Source organism: Mauremys mutica, chromosome 2 (genome assembly GCF_020497125.1).
Source record: "Mauremys mutica isolate MM-2020 ecotype Southern chromosome 2, ASM2049712v1, whole genome shotgun sequence".
Taxonomy (NCBI): domain Eukaryota; kingdom Metazoa; phylum Chordata; order Testudines; family Geoemydidae; genus Mauremys; species Mauremys mutica.
The window spans coordinates 73855420-73882504 of NC_059073.1; the positions used below are offsets into that span (position 1 = coordinate 73855420).

General features: G+C 40.3%; 1 long non-coding RNA gene across 1 annotated transcript in view; it reads left to right on the forward strand.

Moving 5' to 3' along the window:
- Window positions 1-26002, forward strand: part of LOC123364841 — a 169658-nt gene extending 143656 nt beyond the window's left edge. Inside the window, exons 2-3 of the long non-coding RNA XR_006577298.1 lie at window positions 25658-25759; window positions 25879-26002. This is a non-coding gene — a long non-coding RNA (uncharacterized LOC123364841). The remainder of the gene's footprint in view (window positions 1-25657; window positions 25760-25878) is intronic.
- Window positions 26003-27085: the final 1083 nt, after the last annotated feature.

Consider the following 27085-nt stretch of genomic DNA (forward strand, 5'->3'; position numbering starts at 1 on the left):
AGTAAGATTGATCTGAGTCAAGCATATTTACAGATGCACGTCAATGAAAAGTCCCAAGAGCAGTTGACTATTGTGACTCATAAGGGGCTTTATATCGATACTGTCGCCTACCCTTCGGAATAACATCTGCTCCCGCCCTGTTCCAGAGGGCTATGGACCAGATCTTGTGTGGCTTGTCAGGAGTTCAGTGCTATCTGGATGATATCCTGGTCACTGGAAGAAATGAAGAGGATCACTTAAAGAATTTAGAGGCTACCCTACAAAGACTGGAAGAGTATGGCCTACGAGTTCGCAAAGACAAGTGTGAATTCTTCAAGCCCTCTGTTGAATATTTGGGACACATCATTGATTCTGCAGGTCTTCATAAGGCCCCTGCAAAAGTTAAAGCTATTGTGGAGGCTCCCCCACCTCGAAATGTAAGCCAGCTGCGCTCGTTTCTAGGACTCCTGAACTATTATGGAAAGTTCATCTCACAGTTAGCCACACTGCTAAAACCACTTCATGAGCTCCTTGGGCAGAACAAGGCCTGGAAGTGGACTGAAGCCTGTGATGTTGCGTTTTAACAAAGCTAAGGATGCATTGCTAAATTCTGTAGTTCTAACGCTCTTTGATTGATCCTTACAACTGCAATTGGCCTGCGATGCCTCCCCTTATGGAGTGGTAGCAGTCTTTTCACATATTATGCCTTCAGGAGAAGAGAAACCTATTGCTTTTGCTTCACGCACTCTAAGCAAAGCAGAAACTAACTACGCCCCAAATCGAACGTGAGGCATTAGGAATTGTTTTTGGAATTCGGAAGTTTTCATCAGTACCTGTTTGGGCGAAAATTTACTCTTCTCACAGACCATCGACCTCTGACATCAATTTTTTGGACCCTACACAGGCATTCCCCCATTAGCTGCTAGTCGTATGCAACGTTGGGGCATTGTTACTTTCAGCACACACATATGAAATCAAATATCGGAAATCCACTCTGCACGGCAATGCAGATGGCCTCTCAATGGTTGCCTTTGCCGGTTAAACACCAAGATAGTGCCCAAAAGGAAATCTTCTACTTTGAACAGGTTAGAGAATACACCCATCACTGCTACTCAGATAAAGAAGGCAACTCGCGTTGACCCAGTATTGTCCCAAGTTATGACCTGGTGATGCATGGAAAATCTCGACAAACCTCTCCGGTCTCATCCGACCTTGTTCCCTACATGTCCAAGCGGACGGAGTTATCGGTCCAATCTGGTTGTTTGTTGTGGGGGAGACGTGTCATTATTCCACCACCACTGAGATCACAGATGTTAGAACAGCTACATTCCGGTCACTGTGGAATAGTGCGCATGAAGGAAATTGCACGAAGCTATTTTTGGTGGCCTGGACTGGACAGCGCTATTGAAGAGAAGGCAAAAGCTTGTATGTCATGTCAGGGTGTGAGGAATGCACCCCAGTGGGCACCCCTACACCCATGGGACTGGCCTGAAAACCCGTGGCAACGTATTCACGTTGACTTTGCTGGCCCCCCATGAAGGAAGCATGTTCTTGGGTGGCAATAGATGCCCATTCTAAATGGCCAGAAGTCTCTATAATGCAGTCCACTTCTGCAGAGAGTACTATCCAAAAATTACAAGGACTCTTTAGTCGTTTTGGTCTGCCAGAACAACTTGTGAGCGACAACGGACCGCAGTTCGTTTCTCAGGAGTTTCAAAATTTTATGAAGGCAAATGGGATACACCACATCACGTCAGCACCATATCATCCGTCCACCAACGGATTAGCTGAAAGATTTGTGCAGACAATGAAAAACGCTTTGAAATCAGCAAGGGGACAACACTCCATTCAAAAGTGTCTGGATACCTTTTTACTTTCCTACAGAAACACACCTCATGCTACGACCCACGCATCTCCGGCCTTTCTAATGATGGGACGACAGCTGCGCACTTGCTTTGATCTGCTGAAACCTTCTGAACCCCGACAAATTGTGCAACATCAGCAGCAATATCAAGTCATCAGACGGGCACCCAGAGCAAAAAGACCGAACCTTTAGCCCGGGACAGCCAGTTTTGGCTCGGAATTATACTTCCAGAGCTAAATGGGTTCCGGCCACAGTCATCACTCAAACAGGACCTGTTTCCTACACAATCCGGACTGCAGAGAATCTTACCTGGCGGCGACATGTAGAATCAGCTGTTGCCAGGTCATGCCAGTCCTCAGGACCCCATCTGCAGTTGAGGGGTCTGACTTCACCTCTTCTAGTGAGGGACCGAATCACGAGTCACCTGTTTCTGACTGTTCTCCTCCATTACTGCCGGCGGCTGAGATACCCCTTTGCCCAGCACGAGCTGATACCACCTCCTCACCTGTTCGTGCTGCGCGGACCCTGAGCCCCTAGTGCTTTCGGGTGCAATAACACCAGAAGTTTCGCCGTAATCCACCTAGAGACAGAAGGCCTCCTCATCGGCTGGATCTTTAGCTAGGGCGAACCCACGGTTATGGGGCAAAATAATCCCCAGGGTTTAGCCGGGAATGGAGGCAGTCTACCCTCCTTCTCTAGTCTAGTGTGTGTTTTATTTAGGGGATGTTCTTATTAGGGGGGGAGGAATATGTTGTGTATTTGGTTGTCATGGTTTTTGTTGCTATGGCAACTGAGTTAGATTATTATGGGTTAGCTCAACCGGTTTCAACCGGCTGAGTGAGCTCTCTGTATATCTGTAAATAAAATGGAGGTTTTGGTTAGCTGCCTGCTCTCTGGCCTCAAGTGATTGCTTCCTACACCGGCTGCCCCAAGGATATAACACCGCCCCAAGCACCAGCTTGGAATACTGGTGCCTGGAGCCGGCCCTGGCTTTATTGTACTCCTTATAGCTCAGGAAAGGTGGGACTTTATTGATCTGTCTGGAGGGCTGAATGAAAAGGGGCAAGCCACCCCAGGCTTAGAGTGACCATTGACAGGGGATGCAAGGGCCCAGAGAGGGTGCTAAGCCACACTCAGTCATCAGGGGGCACACCAGAAGATGAGTGATCCCTTTACGTGACCCTTTTTCATATCTGTGTAATATTCCATTGGATTCCTCACTCTGGTCCTGAACAAGCAAAGTATTTAACCAGTGCTATGGTTAAATACTTGACATGAGTGGTATTTAAGCACCTGCTTAAGTGTTTTCCTGAACTGGGGCCTCCCTAGGTAACCAGAGTTCTCTTTTATTGCTCTGTCCTATGATTATTGGCTGTGGCTCAGCCCCTTGCCAGACAGTCCAGCCGGTATAGCTTGACATTCAGATGCTGCTCAGGAAAACAATACAGAACTGCTGGTTAAAAAGTCTTTATTAATTCATCTGACCAAAGAACAGCACAACTTTATTTAAAATTTAATCACAAGGCAGCAGGAGGAAATGAATTCTGTTCAAAGCATTTAAGTACTCTTTTGTCTTTGTGTGGGCAGCTGTGTTAAAATGGTGTATGGAATCAAAAAAAACCCAAACCCCAACACTATGGGAGATGATTAGATGCAATAAATGTTATGTTCAGACTTCCTAATTGGTTACAAGATAAACGTATGATCAAAATGAGGTAAAGGTCCACTCTGAGCTTCTTAAGGAATGATAGTAGCATATGGTGAGTGTCAGACCCAGTAGAAAAAGTACATCAATTTTATCTTAAAGGAGAGAACAATTATATTAACTGCATGCTTACAAGTTAACCATGTGACCGGAGTCGTCAATAATCTGTCAGTTATTGTCTGCTAAACTAGAGCTCTATCCCCAGGTGAAATGTTCATAAATATTTCACGTCAGACTATGAAAATAAAATGAGACATTTCAAGTATGTGGATGGTCATGAACCCTTTAATAAAACCTTTATGAATTTTCATGAACTTTTAATTAATGAACTGTCAAGAACAAATGCATGATTATAGCAACCTGATAAATGTTCATGACATTTTCTGAAAGTGTCTGAACATTCACTTATTCATGAATTATTGAATGCTCATTTAAAAAATAATGTACCAACATTGTGAACAAGACAGTGTTTTTTTCTCTCTAACAAACCTAAAATGAAGGAGGGAAGAGGAGGAAAAAAGAGAAATTGTAGGATTAAATGCACTGTGTGGCAATTCTTACAGTACTGCTTGCCATTTACCTTCATGTTAGAAAAACAACATGCCACCAATAGTCTAGAGACAAAGTGTGTGAGTTAATATATTTTATTGGACCAACTTCTGTTATGTGTAAAGCTTGTCTCTTTCACCGACACAGAGCTCTTCTTCAGGCTTTTTCATCTTTATGGATTTCTATGGTAACAAACAAGAGCAAATTGTTCCAAATGAGTACAAGATATAAACATTGCATGTCACACAAGGTGAAATGTTTCCTGCATGAGGGTAACAAAAGCTGGCAGAAATGGCTCTGAGAGAATACGAAAAGAGGGGAGTAGCATCTCTAATTTATTCCTGTCTCTCCACAGTCCACAGAAATGCCTGTGAGATTGCAATTCTGTTGTTTAGGGGAGAGTGTGTTGAAGTGTTGCAGCACGTGGTATGATCCTCCTGATATAAGGATACAGGGATTGGAGTCCTGATTATCCCATCACAGCATTAACACTTCCAGAAGGAAGAACTATGTGCAGCTGTGGTAGAGGTGCTAAAAATACTATGCCTGCAAGCTGGGCCTGCTGCCATGGGTTAGAGAAGGGCAGAGATTCCATATGGAGTAGTTACTGATCATCCACAGTGATCTGGGAGCTGTAATTGAGGAAGTTACCTGCAGCTCCTAGGCCTACACTGGGTTTGTTGTTTTTCCATACTTATCCATTACAAGGTTTCTTGAATCTTTCTATGAAGGTATGGACTACTTTTATTACTACTGGACACCTGCAGAATATTGAATATTGGACTAGATGGACCACTGGTTTGATGTAGTATGACTATTCCTATGCTCCTGGGGTGAGGGTGTATGTTGAGGAGGAGTTTGGGGTAAAGAATAACCCACATCTCCTTTCATAGCCAATGGTCCAGCAGGTGGTTCTGGTTTATTAATCCAACTTTAGTTAAAGGAGCAACTTGCTGTTCTCTGCAGTGTCATTGGGTTTCCATTCCTGACAGAGCACACAGCCTCTGGAGGTGCTGAGCATCCCCAGCTCCCACTGATTGTATCCAAAGCAGTATTGGGTGAGCCCTAGAGTTCATTATGCAATTCATAGATTCACAGGGAGAGGGGAGAGGGAGCAAGGGGAGCCACTGAGACTCAGTTTGGGGAGGTGGAAGCAGCCAGCTTGAAGCTGGAAAGAGGCATCCTGGCAGTTCCTATCACTGTTCTTTTGCAGCATGTGCCCAGTACCCTGTGCTACCCTCACTCCCTGGTGGCTGGCACCCTGTGTTGATGACACCCTCCACTCTTCCTGCCGTGGTGTTGGTGCCCTGTTCCCCATCCCAGCAGCTGGCACATATGCTCCTGCCCTTCCCCGGGGCCGGATGTCTCCACTGGGACCCGCAGTGGCTGGAATGTGGAACAAGTTGCGCCATTCCTGCCAGCTTCTCGGTGGCCAGTTAGATCTCATGCAACGCAGTGGCTTTTCCAGCCCCTCCTGCAAGTCTTTCTATCACCTCCGCCCCCTGTGTATGTGCACAGAAGTGGAAACGTATCCAGGTGCCATTCTGACATTTGCAAGATATTGTGGGGGCAGAAACATACCTCAGCCCCACCAATATTTCCACTGATGGGGTTACAGCCTCTTTCCTCTGCCACCCCTGCATGAATTCATAGATTTTAAGGCCAGGAAGGACCAATATGATTATCTAGACCAAAAGTGGCAACCGGCTATTCCTTTTTCTACTAAAGAGCTGTTTATTATGGGACCACAATCCTTTAGCATGGGTCAGAATGTATTAGTTATATTTGTCTTCCTCAGACGAACATTACTCCCAACCCCCTAAAAGGAAAAGAAATGGGGGGCGGGGGGGAATGTATAATGTTTCTTTTCCCATTAAAATAAATCAGACCTCTGAGGTGTGTGTCTGTGTGTGTACACATATATTTTAATCAACATAACATGAAAGAATAAACATTCAGTATTCTAAAATTGCTAATGTGTTGAAATTGTAGCTTGAGTTCCAGCCATGGCTTCTACTGATTGAAGTTTCATCTGAAGATGTTGCAGCTTGCTTTGAAGCTGCAATCAGCTAACAGGTCTCTGAAATATAATTGCCTTGTGAGTGAGTGCTCTGGAGTCTTATGCTTTTTAACAAAGCACATATTTTTCAGAGTTCTTCTCTCCTTCCAGTATGTACCAGAACCTATTAAATATTCTGATCCTGCATATTTTCTAAATCTTTCTCATTAAAGAAGTGTTGCATTTGTGATATCAAATTATACCTATCTGGTTTTCTGCTTTTTTTTGTTTACCTTTCACCTGCTGCTATTTGATATGATCAAACAGCTTGTACACTTGAAAGTAATGTACAGATTTTTTTTATAAACTAGGTTGAAATAGTTCAATCATCAGGAACATGACTCGTTTCTAAATAGAGTCTTGCAGCGCATGTGCCTGACAACAAAATACAGTCAGAACCACTTTCTGCAAACTTTAAACCATGGCATTATGCAGCAATTTCTGATTTAAACTTATCCCAAGGGAGTTCAGCTAAGCTCACTGGTGTCATATTCAATTATTGTCATCAAACATTAATTGAGAGGTCAAGGGGAAACCCTAAATTGGCTACAAATGCTAAAACTGAGAAGAAAGCCTGCAGTGGAAATATGTTCTTGTTTAAGCTCAATCTACTTATTTTTTATTTTGCAGTCTTTCTGCTGTTTTTTTCTGTTTCTTTTGAGAGGAGCAACAGCAAATGAAAGTGAGTTTATTTCATCTTGAGACTCTATTAACTACAAAGGAATTATCAAAAGAGCTGGGGAAATATATTAGGTGACATTTACTAGCCATAATAAGTAGAAATCAGACTGAAATTTGAATTTAATATTTCAAGATTTTTTAAGGTTATTCAGAGTTCTCTTGGTGAACTATCAAGTGAAAATGCTCAGGCAATGCAATATGAGTGTATGTATGTTTTTTCTGTGTCTTTCCAGACTTTCTAATATTTAGGGATTTTTTTTTAAATACACTATGTTAAAGGAGGTTAGACATATTGGCTACATTAACTATTTAAGTAGTAAAAGCCTTTCAAATATAACTATTGGTTAACAAAGTTTTTAATGTGTGGGAATTTCCCAGGTTTCAAAATGTTAGTATTTTTATCTTAATTTGTGTATCTCTAGAATTGAGGGCCAGGTCACATCCTTGTGACATTCATGTAGATCCCCTCACCTTATGCGGAAAATGGAGGGCAGTTTCCTCTGTCACAGCATTCCCCCTAATTTCTTCCTACAACATCAGTCCCCAGGAGTGAAGTAGGCAGGCACACAGGTGCCAACTTTCCAAAGCACCGTGGGGGAGAGTTCTTGACCCTGGATATGACCCAGGCCCTGCCCCAACTCCCACTCCACCCCTTCCCCCAAGGTCCCACCCTGCCCTTCGTTTTCCTGCCCCCCCACCCCTCCTCTTCCTGCCCAGTTCCACCCTCTACCTCGAGCATGCAGTGTCCTTGCTTCTTCCCCTTCTCCCAAGCCTCCGAATGCCGCAAAACACCTGTTTGTGGTGGGTGGGGTGTGTGTGTGCTGATTCAGGGGGACTGCTGGCAGGCAGGATGCACTAGGGGGGTGGGGGGAAGCTGATGGGGGGGCTGCTGGTGAGTGCTCAGCACCCACCATTTTTGCCCCATGGGTGTTCCATCCTTGGAGCACCCACAGAGTTGGTGCCTATGGGCAGGCAGGCCTGTGCCAGAGGGTAGGATCTTAGTGGCAGCTGCCACCTGAACCAGACCTGTTACTGTGGTTCAAATGAAGCTGTGATGCCCAGAAGGAAGAAGGCAGTGCCAAGGACTGTGTACCCAACAGATCCATGGTGCTTGGAGGCCAGAAAGGGAGTAGTAATCTTCATATACAATGGAAGAAAGTATGATCAGGCCTTTAATTATTGGGGAGGATACATGTGGATATTTATATTTCTGTTCTCATGCACAAATATTTATGTCTTTACCACCTTAACTCCAATGTAATGAAGGTGTTTGCCTGGGACTTCACAAAAATAACTGGGTTGTATTTGAAAAGTCTTTGCAGGGAGCTGGTTACCCTTTGTTAATCTTTTGCTTTTCTGAGAAATTAAAATGAACTTTTGTGGAATTTTTGTAACAACAGACAGTGCCTTTGCAGAGGATTAGGATATTTCTGAGCAGAGGCTTGCAAACACTAAGTAAATAGAGGGATCAGTTATTCCTCTGCAAAAGTAAATCTATGCTGAGAAGTGGAGGGAGCAGCAATGTGCAAGCAATGTTATACGCAGTCATTTGTTATATACTTTCATGGCTTCAGAGGCACTGTGGACCACTTGCTAGACAGGGGAGTTTGATAATTCCGAGCAACAAGTGTAGCTAGTGCTTGCCAGGGACTTGGCCTGCTCTTGCATTGGGCAGACACTCCCCTCTTGGTACTGTTAACATCCCCACTCTTGCAGCCAGACATATTATTTCCTCCTCCCTCAATGTGCTGTGGGGACAAAGGGGACCCCTTACACTTTCTCATCCCTCTGGCAAACCTGCAATATTTGGCCCATAGCATTGGAGTGTGTAATGGGAGTCATGCATTCCTATGGAGTGTCAAACAGACTCCCTGAAATATATCCAATTCAGGGATTACATTCAAACATTTTGCTGTATGCTAGTCTACTTATTCCGTTTTATAGCCAGGGATTTCAAACCCATTTTTCAGTCACAATCTTCTTTCTGTGAGTCCAATCACACTAAACACTGCCAAATTATACATGTCTATATGCTATGGAATTCTGTCACAATACCTCCCCTGCAACTGAAATTCAGCTCCCACGTCAGTAGTTTCCTGTTCCCTGGCACTGGGTTATTTCTTCAAAATGGGAACTGCATTAATCACTCCTCTGTTCTCTGGCAATGTGGTAATCTTCAGTAAGCTGCTGTCTAAAGAACCCTCCTCTAGTGTCTTTGCTACTCATAGCTGAATTCTAAATTCAAAACTTCTGGGCATCACTTCTTCTGATTGTATCAATTTCTTAAAATAATTAAAGAGTGTTAATTAATGTCATTAATGCCTTCTTCCAGAGAAACTATATTCCTCTGCTCTGAAACATAACTTTAATTTCTTCTGAACACTAGGGATGAAATTCTGGCTGAAGTCCATGGCTTCAGTGGAACCAGGATTTCAACCTAGCTCATTCTAGGATATCTACAACATCTGCACCATCCATTACTATAATTTCCACTTTGTTGTAAAATGGTCCCACTTATTCCTTGCCTCACTGATTTCCCCTTCCTATACAACATCAGGGCAATCTTTATAATATTTGCTAATTATTTTGCTATTAATAGTTAATTGAATATTTTGACTATTTCCCTCTCATTGTTCTTCATTTCAAAATCTTTTTTTTCATAATTTTCCCTTCCATTTCTGTTCCTGTTATTTAAAATTTAGCAATTCAAATGTACATTCCGAAGTAAGTCATTTCCTTTAGATGAATGTAAACATTTTTTGTAAATTACTCACTGATATGCATCAGAGAATGTATTGCAAGTCTGCACAGGCTGAGGCAGTTGTATGACAAGTTTGATGACAGCAGTGAATTAAGTACTTTAGGATGCTGATTTATAGGAATAATTTAAAGTGGAGAAAACAGTGATCACAGGAAAGACAATAGCACTGGAGATTAATATGATTTATGGAATGGCATGAAATGCATACAAGTGAATAATAGAAGAGTTGGCAGAGTGACCCTGAGATCTTTGTTGATTTAGGCAGCATGAGCTACTGTAGTACAAATGCATGTTTATGAAACATTCATCTATTCTTTGGCATTTAAAGGCCTCACAGTTCTCTTTAACCTCTAAATTGTAATTCTAAACCTCTTTTATCTCACTTCTGTTCTACCCAAATAATGGCTGTACTTGCTTTTATCCTATAGTTGTTTGACTATGAGATGATTTGAATAGGATTCCCAATGGTTCTGGGCAATTGACCTTGTTTACCAACCTAAGACTTTGGCTGTACAGCCTAATACCTGCAGTTTGCCATTCAGCTGTGCACATTGTAACATGCAGTGGAGTTTGACTTGCGTGCCAATATGTAGCAGTCTCTCAAGACCAAGATTAAAACCCATCAAGCTGCATTGTGGTTTTCACAAGTGAATGACAAGGGAGCAATGTCACAGGAGAGGGGCTGAGCACAAGAGTTCTCATTAAGTATCCCCTGCTCCTTTCTGCTAGGTCTGTACAGAGAGAGGGGAAACCTGTGCTCGTAGGATAGAGGACCATGGTTACCACCTTCCCTTCTCTAGGACTGGCAGAGCCCCTTTGCCGTAGGGATTCAGGACAATAGTTTTGGATTAGCTAGGGGAAGAGGCTCCAGGGCAGTGAGTTGAGACGCTCCAGAATTTTCGTGCTGAAACCTATGGGGGAAAGCAGCTGAAGTTAGTACAATGTAAGCCAAAGTACAGCCCTGTTGTGAACCCTCCAAGTGTGGATCCCAAAGGCACAGCCCACTAGATGGTTCTTCTGCACCCACAGCTCTTGCAGGATCCTCACTGTCTAGGGTTAAGCAGAAGCCAGAATGGCCAGGCAACAGTGCAGAAGGAAAAGGCATGAGTGAAAGTGTCCCTTGCCTTTGGCAGATTCCCAGAGACCTTAATGGATCTTGGGGGCCTGCTGGTTTAGTAGGAAGAAACCCTCTGCGTCTTCCAAAGTGAGGCGTATCCCACAGTTTCTTCGGAGCTGGGGTGATGGCAAACTGCTTCCTTCCCCAATAGGGAAGAATAAGTAGGAGGATTCATGAGTTTCACCCCTGTGTGTTATTCCTGTGTAGATGAGAATGGGGCTCTGAAGTGCAGAGGAAGAATCTAGGACCATACCACCATCAGTGAATCCCAGAACTGAGGGCTTTCCACTAAAGATGGCCAGTTGCCACCTCTACAGACGTGCATTTAGTGTCCATGCCAGTCTCCATTCAGATCTATAAATTATTATATTTCATAATTTTCAAATAAAATGCAAAACAGCTAAATCAACATTAAAGCAAACATACAACCAGAAAGAGAAAGTGACTGCAATGGCCATGAGATTTGTCAACAAATGACTCACTATGGCTGCCACCTGCATAGATTTAGGCCTCGATACAGCAAACTGCTGAGCCCATAGAAATACATGCATAAGTTTTAAATTCGTGATGTTGAAATCAGTGAGAGAATTCTCATGCTTAGGTTCTTTGTTGGATCAGCAAGGCCAATTAGTACATGAAGTTAGCCTGACCAGATGAGACTGAAGCTGAAGCACATAGACCAGAGTGCTCAGTGTAAACACCTTATGGTTTTGGTGTGGGAGAGGGCATTTCCAGAGAATTAATATCCTGTAGCTCAGTCCTTCAGTTTCAGGATCCATTCTGTTCATCAGCTATACTGCAGTAGAGCTCATAGAAAATATTAGAGCTAAGCTACTGTTTCAAAGCTTGAAGCTGTGTCCTAGCTTTCTGAAAATTCAGGGATATGGTGTTTAAAGTCTGAGCATATCTCTAAATACATATTATGGATTTCTTTATTATTGACATACTACGTTTATCTTCTGGTACATTGCTGGGTCATAGGATTATGATGATGCATGTTGAGTGCAGCATTGGATCAGGACTTAGGTTTAAAATAGCCAAGGTCAAATTTATATGTTTCAGATCCATCACCTTTCACAAGAGGATTAAATGTGTAAATCACCATTATAGTCAAATTCTAACTCTTGTCAGAAATTCATACAATAATGGACGTAGAGTAATATAGCTCTTCTCACTTCAATTACTTAAAAGTGAAGGCAGAATAGTTTCCTAGATTGTAACTCTGAATTGAAAAGAAAAATACAGACTAGAAGATGCTATTGTTGAAAAATGGGTAATAATCAGAAGAGTTAACTCGATTAATTGTGTCTCTCTCCCTTTTCTGATCTACTGTCGTTCATAGCAGAATAAATTTTCCAAAATTCACAACATACAATTAACCCTTGGAATTAGTTTTACTGCCAGTATGTTAGGTTTTTCTCTCTTATTAAAAATAAAATAAATAAAAGTGGATCTCCTTTCTGAGTTGTATATCTTCTACAGGAATACCGGGTATGGACTATTTTACTAGAGTTTAGAGAGCGCAAAACATTCTCTTAGTCTCTTTTTGGCTTCCAGTGAAACAATAATGCACCAACAAACCACCATATTTAATAGTTCTAGTGAACAAATGCAGTGCTAGCATTCGGAGCGATATAGAATAATGGAAAAACACCACGTCGGTGTTATTTTAATTCTCTTGTTAGGACTTTACAAAGGGTTAAACCCTTATTGAATCATTATTTGTCCCCCTTCCTCCTGGTCTTATTTTTCATTAGATTTATAAATTTAAGGTTTGAAATAAAATTATTTAGAGCTGCCTGACAGTGTACAATAAAATATTGCATGGGGAATCTGGGCTTTCCTATATAAACTACAAAGCACAGTAGTTAGCTGAGCTCTGGTGACAGCAATAGCAAGGGGAGAAAAATCTGAAAATATAATTAGTCATATTATAGCACTGTATATAGCTTCTAGTGGCTAGGTGTTAGTTTGAAATACAGATATGTAGTAGTGGATTGTAGTACCAGCCACAGTCCCGCCAAGGCTGTTATACTTATATGTGCCTGGACACAAAGATTCAACTGCTCCTCCTTGGCCTGCACATCAAAACTTCCCCTCTACACTGGCATATTCCAGGGCTCTGACACACAGGTTAGGTTGGAACCCCTGGTGTAATTCAGTAGACCTAACAGAATGGACAATTACTGTACATTCCTGCTGCACATAATCCTCTTGGCTTCCTGGTCCAAAGGTGCCATTGCCTTTATATACAGTATATCTACCTCATTTTAAGAGTGCTTGTTGTGCTTCTTTCTATGGGTGCCATGCCAATGTCACATTAACAGTTTTTATGCTGTTTGGTATCTAATGAGGCTATAGTTTTTATATAGTTAAAAGATTATGCATTCAGGGCAGGGTGGACTTATTCTGCAATAGGTTTCCTACTATTCTTGATGTACAGTATTTGTCCTCAGTAGGCATTTTTCATACGTCACTCAAAGGCAAAACCATCTAATTCTTTATCATAGAATCATAGATTCATAGGACTGGAAGAGAGCTTGAGAGGTCATCTAGTCCAGTCCCCTGCAGTCATGGCAGAACTAAATATTATCTAGACCATCCCTGACAGGTGTTTATCGAACCTGCTCTTAAAAATCTCCAATGATGGAGATTCCACAACCTCTCTAGACAATTTATTCCAGTGCTTAACCACCCTGCCAGTTAGGAAGTTTTTCCTAATGTCCAATCCACACCTCCCTTGCTGAAATTTAAGCCCATTGCTTCTCATCCTATCCTCAGAGGTTAAGACAAACAATTTTTCTTCCTCCTCTTTGTAACAACCTTTTATGTACTTGAAAACTGTTATCATGTCCCCTCTGTCTTCTCTTCTCCAGACTAAACAAATCAATTTTTTTCAATCTTCCCTCATAGGTCATGTTTTCTAGACCTTTAATAATTTTTGTTGCTCTTCTCTGGACTTTCTCCAATTTTTCCACATCTTATCTGAAATGTGGCGCTGAGAACTGGATTACTCCAGTTAAGGCCTAATAAGCGTGGAGTACAGTGGAAAAATTACTCCTCATGTCTTGCTTACAACACTCCTGCTAACACATCCCAGAATGATGTTTGCTTTTTTTTGCAACAGTGTTACATTGTTGACTGATATTTAGCTTGTGGTCCACTATGACCCCCAGATCTCTCTCTTTGCAGTACTCCTTTCTAGGCAGTCATTTCCCACTTTATATGTCTGCAACTGATTGTTCCTTCCTAAGTGGAGTACTTTGAATTTGTCCTTATTGAATTTCATCCTATTTATTTCTGACCATTTCTCCAGTTTGTCCAGATCATTATGAATTATAATCCTATCCTCCAAAGCACTTGCAACCCCTCTTGGCTTGGTATAATCCGCAAACTTTATAAGTGTACTCTCTATGCTTTTATCTAAATCACTGACAAAGATATTGAACAGAACCAGACCCAGAACTGATCCCTGCAGGACCCCTCTCATTATGCCCTTCCAGCATGACTGTGAGCCACTGATAACTACTTTCTGGAAATGGTTTTCCAACCAGTTATGCACCCACCTTATAGTAGCTCCATCTAGGTTGCATTTACCCAGTTTGTTTATGAGACGGTCATGCACGATAGTATTAAAAGCTTTACTAAAGTCAAGATATACCCTGTCTACTGCTTCCCCCCATCCACAAAGCTTGTTACCCTGTCAAAGAAAGCTATCAGGTTGGTTTGACATGATTTGTTATTGACAAATCCATGCTGACTGTCACTTATCACCTTATTATCTTCTAGATGTTTGCAAATTGATTGCTTAATTATTTGCTCCATTATCTTTCCCATACTGAACTTAAGCTGTGACTGGTCTGTAATTCCCCTGGTTGTCCTTATTTCCCTTTTTATAGATTGGCACTATGTTTTTCCTCTTCCAGTCATCTGGAATATTGCCCATCTTCCATGACTTTTCAAAGATAATTGCTAATGGCTCAGATATCTCCTCAGTCAGCTTCTGGGGTATTCTAGGATGTATTTCATCAGGCCCTGGTGACCTGAAGACATCTAACTTGTCTAAGTAATTTTTAACTTGTTCTTTCCCTATTTTAGCCTCTAATCCTACTTCATTTTCACTGACATTCACTATGTTAGACATTGAATCACCACCAACCTTCTTGGTGAAAACAGAAACGAAGAAGTCAGTAAGCATCTTTGCTATTTCCACATTTTCTGTTATTGTTTTTCCCCCTCCTTGAGTAACGAGTCAACCGTGTCCTTGGTCTTCCTCTTGCTTCTAATGTATTTGTAGAATGTTTTCCTGTTACCCTTTATTACTCTAGCTAGATTGATCTCATTTTGTGCCTTGGCCTTTCTACATTTTGTCTCTACATATTTGTTTGTTATATTTATCCTTTGTAATTTGACCTAGTTTCCACTTTTTGTATGACTCTTAAGCCAGCGTGGTCTCTTGCCATACTTCCTATCTTTCCTATGCAGTGGGGTAGTTTGCTCTTGCACCTGTAATAATGTCCTCTTTGAAAAACAGCTAACTGTCTGTAATTGTTCTTCTCCTTAGACTTGCTTCCCATGGAATCTTACCAACCAACTCCTTGAATTTGCTAAAATCTGCCTTCATGAAACCCGTTGTTTTTATTTTATTGTTCTCCCTCCTACCATTCCTTGGAATCATGAACTCTATCATTTCATGGTCACTTTTACCCAAGCCGCCTTCCACTTTCAAATTCTCAACCAGTTCTTCCTTATTTGTCAACATCAAATCTAGAATAGCCTCTCCCCTACAACAAGAAGTTGTTTTCTTCACCTTCTGAAATAAAACATTGTCTCCAATACATTGATCCAAAGGTGAAAATCTATGTATCACATAATCAGTCCCTTTGGAAATATTTTCCAAGTTCTGATTTGCTCAAAGGAGTTGATGAATTTCAATACATCACTGGAGGAGGCTCTCAGCATCCCTCAGAATTGGACATCAGTTGAACTAAGTTTTCTAGCCTAAAGTAAGCGTAATTAAAACCAAGTCAACATAAACAGTTTAGCACTTTAATGTTTGTAAGCTATATGTAAATTTTAATCATAACAATTCATTATCTACCTACATGCAGATTAATTGGCTCACCTCATCCTTAGTGCAAACCACAATTGTTCAGGGTGCCGTTTTGAATGACATCACTATCAGCAGTATTGTCTCTGATTTCTGGAAGTCCTATTCCTGCACTAGACCAAGCTGAATGCTCTGAATTCTAATTTTATTTTATTTTTCTTTATTACAGTTCAAAGCATTGCAGCTCATACTTTCTTATGATTGAGAATGTTATGGTTACTAGAACTTAAAAGATGATGTAAATCCTTCTGAGGTTGTGTGATTTCTCTCTGGGGTATTAGATGCCACTCTTCTTTTCCCCATCATTGAAACCTCACAAATATTACTTTTTGATTTGTCTTTTCCCCTCTTCTGAACAAAATGGGATGTCCCCCACACCTCGAGAGCCTCCTTACAATACATCCATTAAGTGGCAAAAGATTTCCTGTCTCTTGTGTGCTGGTGGTCTCATGCGCCTCATCAGAATTGCTGAGTCACTGGCCACACCTCCCTGCTGTGACATGTTGCTAACATCCATACCAGTCCTAGCTACCCTTTGGCTGATCTCATGAGGAGACACATCTTCTCCCTGCTTGTTTCCAGCTGGTGGATGAGGGTCAGGAAATGGCAGCAGGCATGCTTCTGACAATTCATGTCAGATTCACAATACAAAGTGCAGAGGTTTTCCAAAAGATTCCCTTACTCTTATTAAGTTATACCTTACTTCAGAAATACTCTCATTGACTTCAGTTATGACCTGGACTATTCAACATGGTAAGTAAGGATCTCTCAATTTTAGGATTCACCCTTCCTAAAAGTACCACCATGACATAGTTACTTGGGGCTAGAGAAATATTTTCTGCCTCCAGCGCAGCATCTACTATTAACCTCCCCACCCATCCCAAGGACATTACTCAGCTTTCTATGGGTTAAAGCTGCTACAGATGGAGAAAACAGGGGCATTGGTATTTTATACTTAGCCCAAGTTAAGATCACAGTTCAAATCAGCACAATGTATCTCTTTATGATTGTTCTTGAGAAGAAAACATGCTGTGTATGGTCAGTTTTATTTTATAAAGAGAGAATTTATATTATAGACCTCAGAATAACTGAGAAGGGAGGAGGGAGATAAGCAGTAACTTTGTACAGTGCTGAAAGCTCAACTGTAGGAGGGGTTTTAAGATTCCTGCGGTCATTTCATTCTTTTCAATGAGATGCTTAGATGATATTGTGAAATTCCCACTACTGGTTCACAGGCAGGTATGCGATGCATCAGAGTAATATTAAAATAAAGTATTTTAGATATAAAGAGATCCCCCTATGGGTAGAGTGAGAAGCTGAAAATGAGCTATGAATTTTTAGTCCAAGAAGATGCTAGTTTATGTGGCCGTAATTTCATAATGAAATATTTCCCCCATTAATAAATCAGTAAACGGAGTGCGGCTCCTAATGAAGGGTAATTGAGAGGCATATGTCAGATTCTTTAATTGTCTTCTCTTCCTAATTGTTAAATTTATGTTGACTAAAATGCTAACTAATGCCAGTTCTTCTTATCCAGCTTCCATTAATGTGACCTTATTAGCCTGATTATCTGCAATATATTTTATGCTAAGAAACTGTGACTGTTAACCTTGTCTTGGACAGCTTTACAGTATGTTGCTTGAGAAGTTTGTAACATTATACCTTAGTCTGAAAAAGATATAACTTCTGGTTGACTTTAATATCTGTATCCTGTGGCTTGCACAATAAACTAAAGCAGAGTAGATGAACAGTTTTATTATACTTTAAATATTATAATAATGATTGGTTTCAGAGTGGTAACCGTGTCAACCTGTATCAGCAAAAAGAACAGGAGTATTTGTGGCGCCTTAGAGACTAACAAATTTATTTGGACATAAGCTTTTGTGCGCTAAAACAGTAGGAAGATATATATACACAGAGTTGGGTAACAAAGATTAAATACACGATAAATGTTAGTCATCATGAAAACATTACTTGCTTGACTGGATTGGATTGCAGAATACTTTGGAAACTACCTGCAAAAGATGGTGAATTAAAATGCTTGTAATATGGCTATCAAATGTTGCAGTAAATTTTATTGTCTATGGTTCCTGGAAAGAAGTCTACTGACTCTTTCTGCTGATTCAGCAGACTTGTGCTGACATGCAGTTTTATTTATTGTTGTACAGCTAATCAGAGTCAGACAAGAATGATTTTTTTTCTAGGAATGTTTTTAGCACCAGCATTTGCCAAAGAAATGTGTATCTCCTTATACTGCTATGACAACATTTTCCTCCATATGAGATGTTTCTGAATGGCATGTGATTTGTGATTTTTTTGTTGTTGTTCACAGTTTTAGAATTTGCAGCCCTGTTTTGATATCTCAAATTATTTCCACAACAACACTCTTTAAAAAAAATGTACTGATTATCTGTGCAAGTAACAATACTTGCTGGTACGGACTTAACAATATAAGTACAAGTCTGTACTGGTGCAGACTTAACAATATTTTATATCAGACATATCATGCATACAGTCTAAGATGCTTCACTATATACATTGTAAACTTTACTGTTCTATTACAGGGTAGTCATAAACAAATGTAGTTTCTGGTCATTATAACTACAGTCCCAAGGTGACATAAAATGCTCCTGCATTTGCAGAGGGCTGAAACACAGTAGAAATGTTGTGTACTTACTGTGCATCAGGGCAGACGGCAGAATATCCTGGTGGGGAGACTCTGTATTTTCCCAGCTGCTCCCTTTGTTGGAGCAAGAAGGATCTACTTACTGGAAGGCCAAGGGAATGCACAGGTATAATCAATGGGACCATGCATGCATTGACACATAAACTGCTTTAGGGGGAAGACAACAAAGATTAAAAGAGCTAAATATGTATGACTTGGCTAAGCACAAACTAATTATAATTTATGTATTTTTATAGCCTAGCATATTTGTAGGTGCTGCACAGAGAACACATGCCCTGCCCTGAGAGCTTACAATGAAAATGATGGATTTACCAGACAAATGAGGATACCCTATAGACTAGCAATGGGAATAAGGAGGAAGGACATGGGTTACTGAAATAAGAATACATAGTTACTCAGTTTAGGCTAGCATCCATTTTAGTTGTTTGAAGCAGTTTTGGTGTGTGTGTGTGTGTGTGTGTACATAAACACACTCATTTAAAATGGGACTGAGCCAAACACTAGAAAATTTACTTTAGGGATTTAGAACAATCCTTCTCTAACAAAGAGTAGACTAGATGATCCATCTTCATCTCTAATTTATACGGTTTTAGAAATCCAGTGTATTGACAGCAAACCTTGTATGCCTAGCAGCACATGTGAAACTCACCACATTAAGAGAAATGAATGTGTAGTAGTTATATTCAGATAACCAGCAGGTAGGCGCTCCATTCACATTCTGGAGGATCCTGATATATGTGTATGTGTGGACCTCATCGATCTGTTTTTGTCAGATATTGTCATCATATTGTCAACCTAGTTTGCCCTGTGACTGTGATTTGACCATGTATTTGTATTTATATTTAATCTTGTAGTCTATTCAAGATTAGGATGACCAGATAGCAAGTGTGAAAAAATAAGGATGGGGGTAATAGGTGCCTATATAAGAAAAAGCTCTGAATATTGGGACTGTCCTATGAAATCGGGACATCTATTAGAGCCCAAAGCATTGGGAAATCTTTGGAAAAGTTGTCTACAACTATGCATCCTTATTCTCTGCTTTCATTATACCTGAGGAATGAACAAGGTGTAATTCAAGAAGCTTAAATTTTCTTTTTTCATAAAATCCGACAGCCCAATTTAAATAGTTTGGATTAAAATTCTCTGGAAGGCAGTTTTTTTCTCAATTTACAATAAAAGTGGTTTATCCTTCAATCCATAACATTAAAAAAAAGTTTAACTACAGCTTTGCTAAGAATTGGATTGCTCTCTATAATTCTGTTTATTTTTAGAAGTATTATCTCCAAAACAAGCTGAAGCTATTTGTTAATTTTCCAGCATAATCTCCAGGATAAGCAGAGGATTTTGTCAGATGCTGTGGACTATTTATCAGCAAGTATCAGCCTGTGCTGCAGTCACATAAATTTCATTTGATAAGGGAAACTGGAGGTGCAGCCTTATGTTAAGTATAGAATAAGATATTTCCTCTTGATAGTGGTACAGGTTGCTTGGTTTTATCTCTAAAGTGACAACCTATTGTTGTGCTCATCAGGACAGATTAGTTGCTGACATTGCTGGACAAAAAGAAATGAGTCTAATACAACTGAAGGGCATGATACCAGGAAAAGACTAATGCTGTAATGTGTAGCTTAACTCTTTAGTTGTCTTAACACTGGTTTTAGGCTTTAAAGTTGAGAGAAGCTGAGACAGGTGAGTTTGTCCTTGAAAAAAATGATCCGGCCCCTTCCTTGAGCCCCCACACTGAATTTATGTGTTGCTCTAAGCATTACTGAGCACCTAGCGTAATTCTGCTTCTGAACTAGGAGACCATGTCAGACTTCAAAGCTAAAACTCTCAGTTGTGCATTGTAACTTACTCATATAGTCTATGAAAGGTTTAAAGCAATCTAATGCTAGTGTCCTCAATCCTAGGACACGAACCCAAAAGCATCATCAAGGTTTATGGTCACAGAAGTTAAGGTTTGATTTGCTGATCTTTAATCTCTGTTGGCTGATGTGAACTCTCCTGGGCTCCCCAAGAGCCTGAGGGAGGAAGGCCTGAACAACTGGTTAAGAATAAGGCCCAGGTTTTCAAAAGGGACTAATGATATTGGACGCCTCCATTTTTTTGGTGCCCAACTTGACACACCTTAAAGGGACATGATTTTATGAGGTGCTTAGCACTTGCCCTCTGAAAATCGGGCCCTTTTCATGTGTTTCAAATTGGGCCCCCCAATATCACTAGTTATTTTTTTAAAATAGATTTGCCTTTGTTGCTCTTCCTCTGCTTTACTTTCCTTTAGCTTCTCCATCTTCCTCCCCTATTGATCCTTACCTGCTGCCTCCTCGACTGTCTCTTCTTTCTATCTCCTTCCCTCTTGCTTCTGTCTTGCTAATTCCCCTTGCCTCCACCCCTTTGTCTGCCTTATCTACTTAGCTCTTACTTCTTGGCTCTTCTCCTCAATTTCATCCTCATGGCTAGTATTTGGAGGGGAAATATTTCATCCTGGATCAGGCTGACCTAAAACCATTGATAGCTTCCTTTTAATTTAGACTTAAATACTGCTTGTGTGTATATATGTAATTTGCCCAGACAAAGTAGCATTGCATAAATGGGATCAAAAACTGTTAAGAATACCTGTGATATTAAATTAATCCAGAAAGCTGGTTTTTGTACCTAATTTAAGGGAATTAAATACTTTTATCAATGCTTTATTTTTTTCAAATTTTACATGCTTGGCCTCTGGACAACGATGAAGCAGAATTGAAAGTCTTTATAAATGACCAGTGGGATACTCAAGCAAAAGTAAGCACTGCCTGTTCATTTAAAGTTTTATTACAACTTAACAATGTGAAGTGCCCCACTCCTCTTCCATATTGCCATTAAAGCCATAAATCACTGAGATGCAGTAAGAATGCCATAGCTGATTACTGAATGTCCCACTGAAAAAAGTTGATGGCAAGGAACCACTTCCCTACAAAGCACAGCTGGCTCTTTATTTAAGCAGCACAGTCTAACACATTTTAATTTGTCTCAAACTTTGCAAGCAGTCCCCCTAACAGCTTCTGCACACAAATTTAAAGCAGTGACCAGATAAAATATTGAATGAAAGAGAGAACCCAACTGCGATTTGGAAAGTAGTGATTTGTTTTCAAAACATATTTTATATAGTCAATTTTCTTGTTAGGTATCATATGAAATCTTCTACTATGGTGATTGATAGTGATTTGCTAGTAGGAAAGTAAGTGAAGGAAATCCTCCCCCAAACTGACTGTCTTCTTTTGCTTCTTCTATACACTTAAATTTAGAGTGTGAACAGTCTGGTGTAGCCATACCTAGAGGGGAGTGTGCAAGGAGCCTGCCTCCCCATTTGCACCATTGCAAAGAGTCTGGGCATAACCTGAGCAGGGACAGTTGGGTTTAGATGAGGCCAGAGCTGGCCTATGGTATATCAAGGACTGTGTTCTACTTGCAGGCTACAGCGCTCTGTAGGGAAGAGTGCAACCTACAGAGTCTGTAGTCCGCCAGCCTACAGTGAGGTGGGATGAGTTGTGCCTCTCTGCATTAGGGAGCAGCCTGCTTTGCTCTCTCTGTTTTTGGGTTCTTGTGTGTTATCGTTCTGTGTACTAAGAAATAAAATAGTGTTATGTTTCAGCAAGAGTGTTTTATGTTTTTATCTAACTACTTAGTTTGTGTGTTTTGAAATATAGCATAGAGGTGAGGATGGAGCTGGCCCAGTGCATACCCTTCAAATGAAGCCCTAGGAGGAATTCTGACTGAGCCAGCAAGAATTCCTTGGAGGCACCCGCTGCAGTCAGTGCCACCTTACCTAATGTAGCTAGTGATTTAAATGCCACAATCCGGCCCTTAATGACTAGCTTCTGAGTCAGAGTATGCATATTCCCTTCTCATGGATGGGTTTTGTTGTGTAGATTGGGTCTCACTTCCTGTCTTTTTCTTCCTCCCTCCTGCTTCACTCCTGTTGCTCATTACACTCACTCCTTGCATCTTCTTTCAGTTTAATTTGTAAACTTTCAGTGGGAAGGGCTGTTTTTTCCCAAGTTTTTGTACAGCACTTAGTACTACAGTGCCCCAAATCTCCCTTTGGAGCTATGAGCATCCCCCATGGACCATCAGTATAAGTTATTCATGCTGCAGGAGAATCAGAACCACAGTTTGGGAGTGGGAGTGGGGAAAGAGTACAATGGTTTCCATAAGAGTACAATGGTGTAATGATATGATCTTTTCCCTCTGATATTCCCAATGTCTTATATTGCCATCCCACATTTAAGATTTGTGATTCAGGAGATTTAGCCATTTGTAGGCAGGTTGCAGGCACCTCAAGATTTCAGATTCCATACCCCAAATTAAAAAAATGTTGGCTCCGTACCAAAGTTAAAGGATAGTAAATGTCCTCTTCTTGTGTAGATATTTATCTTGAAACCCTCAACAGGTGTATTGCATTCTTGAATTATATTGGTGTATTACACATTCAGGACTGTGGAGCATTCCATGACATTTTCCTACTTGTCAGAAATAAAGTATGAATAGCAAAATTTCTGTCTCTTCTCAGACCAGACATAGCACCTGAATGCAACAAGAGAATGTTGTACAATCTTCCAGGCCCATTTTACTGATCGTCTCCAGATTGGCTTGAAGGGCCAGCTGCTCCAGGGAGGAGGGTGTAATTTGATTTCCAAATTAAGCATTTTTCTCAAAGCAAATTCTGTGCATGGAAATGTAATGAATTGGTTTACACAGGATGATCTTTAAACCCAAGCATGTCTAATACAGAAGCCTTCACGTTTAGGGATGAACGAGGCCTAAAAATGTGAAAGGTTATAAGTTGATTGACTTTGTTTTTATAATATTTGTGGAAAATACTTTTTATCTAGGTACTAATTCTGGCTTTCATTAAGATAAATCATATACTGTAAGTTCTCCCAGCAAATTCTCTAGGTGTCATGTTGATGAACAGAGAATATCTGATCTGAAACCCCCACTCACTGTATTTTCCTCTGTGCTTAAAGATAAGTAAAGTCACATTTTCCAAAAAATGTTTGCTTATAATAGTAAATTTAAAGCTAAGTAATTTTTTTCCAAACACTTTTTTTCCAAACACTTAGCTCTCATGTTTTAAAAGGACACATTCAACTCCCTGTGAGCTAAATCTATTTGTCTGGGAAGAAAGACACTTATCTAATGGAAAAAAAATCAGAGAAATTCATCATATGAACAAAAGTTTTATTGAACTCAGACATGGAAACTGGCTATTTGCATCCTAGTCTCATGCTATTCTTATATAATCCTGATCCAATTTTATCTTTTTTCCCAAGGTCTTTCCTTATTTCACCTTTTTTTTTCATTCTTGATACTACTAACTCACCAGCAATAATAAACAATAAACGGGGCCATTTGTGAAATACCTGTACGTAATCACCTGGGCCAACATTTGCAAAAGTGACTAATGATTTGGGATGCTTCTATCTTTAAATGGGGCTCGGGTCTTTTCAGAGGGTGGGTGCTTAGCACTCTCTGAAATCAGAACCCTGTCTCAAGTTTGGCATCTAAAATCACTAATTACTCTTGAAAATATCGACCCTTTTGTATTTATTAACATTTATATTATGTTATCATTTGTGAAGAAGGCATATTATTTTTCTCCCCTGGCATATCATCGAGCTTTTTAAATGGTCAGGTAGGGTTCTCCCAGAAAGCTTGTGATTAAAGCTGCTTGGAAAAACTGGAAGAAAACCAAGTTCCATCAGAAAGTGCAGTTCTGTTGAAGAAAGGCTTTGCAAAATAAAAATAATTTCATTTTGGAGAACAGCCATGGAAAAAAAAGTTCTGACAATTTTGAAATGTTGCATTTTGACATTTTGGAAGGAAACATTAAGACTTTTAATTTTGAAGTGATTTTGTTTTAATGGTTTTTTTGGTTTAAATATATTAGAAAATTAACAATATAAAAATATACAGATTTTTGGAACTAAAATGTTTCAATCGATCCCAAACATTTAAAAAAAAATTCTTTCATGGAGAATTTTGAAATGTTCAGATTTAGTTCCGAATTGGAATGAGAACAAATTTCAAAATTTCAAAATATTTCATGAAACAGACTTTCCATCCTCCATATAACTCTATTTGTGACTCTTCTAGAATAATCCACTCCAGCGCAAGCAGTGGATTTCCACACATTATACAGGGGTAGGAACAGACTACATCATTTGAGAACAGGACAATTTTTTCTCAACTGCGTGTTGAACTGCTAAGAGAGTACATGTGTCAGTCTGTGGCAATCATCACCTTTTTTCTGTTTAATGTTTTAGCTTCCATTTTATCTTTGGAACTTTCTCTGATGGGCTGATGGTGCCCATCCACCATCTTCTGAAACAATTATAAATACAGTGTAGATGAGGAGGGCTCTGTCACTGCCTTACTACACAAAGACTATAGCGGGTGTTCACTTTCTGATGAACAAGGAAATGATCCCCAATAGAAAGCAGAAAGATTCAAAGCTTTGAGAAGAGGACTGTGTGCTCAGGAAAGCAGTAGAAAGTTGCTGATACAGTGACTCCCTTTGTTAAGGATGTTAGACTGTTTTGAAATCTATTGAATGGGATTCTCTGAAGCCCATTTAAGAAGCAGAGTCCTGTCACTTAACACATTTTTCTGTCAACCCTAATGGCGGAGCAGACCCAAGTGCATATCACTGGTGCTGGGTGTTAACAGTTGCTTGTCAAGTTGGATAAAGCTCTGCTTAAACCCCAGGATTTCCCCAACCTAATGTACTGGCCAGGCAAAAATAACAGGTAAAGAATAGCACGGTGGGGAGTTTTGAACTACTATCTCATAAACAAAGTGTTTATTAGTATTCCAAAGTACTTTATTTAAAAACATAACAAAGCATCTCCTGGAAAGAAATGCGGCATTAATGGAAGGTAATGCTGTTTGATCTTTACTTTGCCTCAAGGGTTTTTACAATGGTAATGAGAGCAGTCATTCATTTCCTAAGGTCTCTACAAATGAAAAAAAGATCATTTATTTAGACAACATCTTGATTACAGCAGTCAAAAGACTTTTGGAGGCAGCAAATTTAATCCCCAGTGCACCCATTAAAAGCTTCAGCGTTTTCTTTTAACACAGAAAAATCTATTTTATCCACAGCTCCCAGTCTGGATGTTCTGGGATTTGTCTCACATGCCATGGCTCAAACTCTTTATTGTGGATGCATCAGGCTTCAGCACTGGCAAGGGCAAGAGCCGAACAGTAAGTTCTTGAGTACCCTTCATGAAGATTTGCTGTCCTTCCCCTACTTCTTGTATGCTTGATGAATCATGCAATATAACTTGCTTGTACTTATGTTCTGTTCTGTGCTTGGTGACAAGGTAACATTGGTCTCCAATGATGAAATGCAGATTCCAACTCCAGATCACATCCCATCCAAGCCCCATTTGACAGCATCAAACTCCACAAAACTGAGCAAACTCCAGCTGCTTCACTAGAGGAAAGAGAAGAAGTTCACAGCTAAGCGCAGGTCTTCCCAGGTAGGGCTCTGATGAGGCTATTGTTTTCCCTTAGGACTCTTTTGTGAAAGGATACCACAGCTCCACCCTTCCTATTACCACAAGCCTCAGGTGAATCTCAGATAAATCACAGTTTGATCAAGGGGACTCTGCATTTTTTTTGTATTTGAGGCCTACGCCAGTATGACCACCAACCAATGGATTGTGGAAACATTTATTCTGGTGATCTGAATGCATTCTATCACATTGCTCCCATCCCAAATAGACAAGACAAAAGGTCTCCTGGATACAGTCCAAAAACTGCTGTTCCTGTTTCTTATGGTTCAGCCTTAATTCCCATATTTTATGTTTAATAGGGACATATATATTATATATTTATATATGGAGATATACCTATCTCACAGAACTGGAAGGGACCCTGAAAGGTCATTGAGTCCAGCCCCCTGCCTTCACTAGCAGGACCAAGTACTGATTTTGCCCCAGATTCCTAAGTGTCCCCCTCAAGGATTGAACTCACAACATGCACCTTCCCTTTTATTCTACAGCTTTTTATGTCTCAGTGGTAGATTCATTGATTTCTGGAGGGATTCTAATTTGAGAGCAGGACAATTTTGTCTTACAGCATGCTAGTGGTCTAAAAGGATCCATCTGCCAATCTGTGGCTACCCTCACTACTTCTCTGTAATGTGTTTGTTCTCATCTTGGCTTTCCAAGCATCCCCAGAGTCATTGGTGCCTGTTGGTACCAGGAAGGGGGTGGCCTTGGTCACCAAAACAAATCTACCTTAGACTGTCCCCTTCCTTTTAAATGACTAGGATCAAACACAAATGGAGCAGCAGAGGGATTTTGTTGAGAAGACCAGTGTACAGGCATGACAACAATGCCCTGTCCACTCAAGTAAATAGAATCTCCTGATCTTATAATCAAAGTTAATCTGTTTTTATTTGCTTATGTATATATCATCTCTTATCCTTTCTAAAAGATGAAAGAAATTCTTGACTGTGACCAACTGACATTGATACTCCATTTGCAATTATTTTCTCTCTGTAATATACAGTGTCTTCCTCTG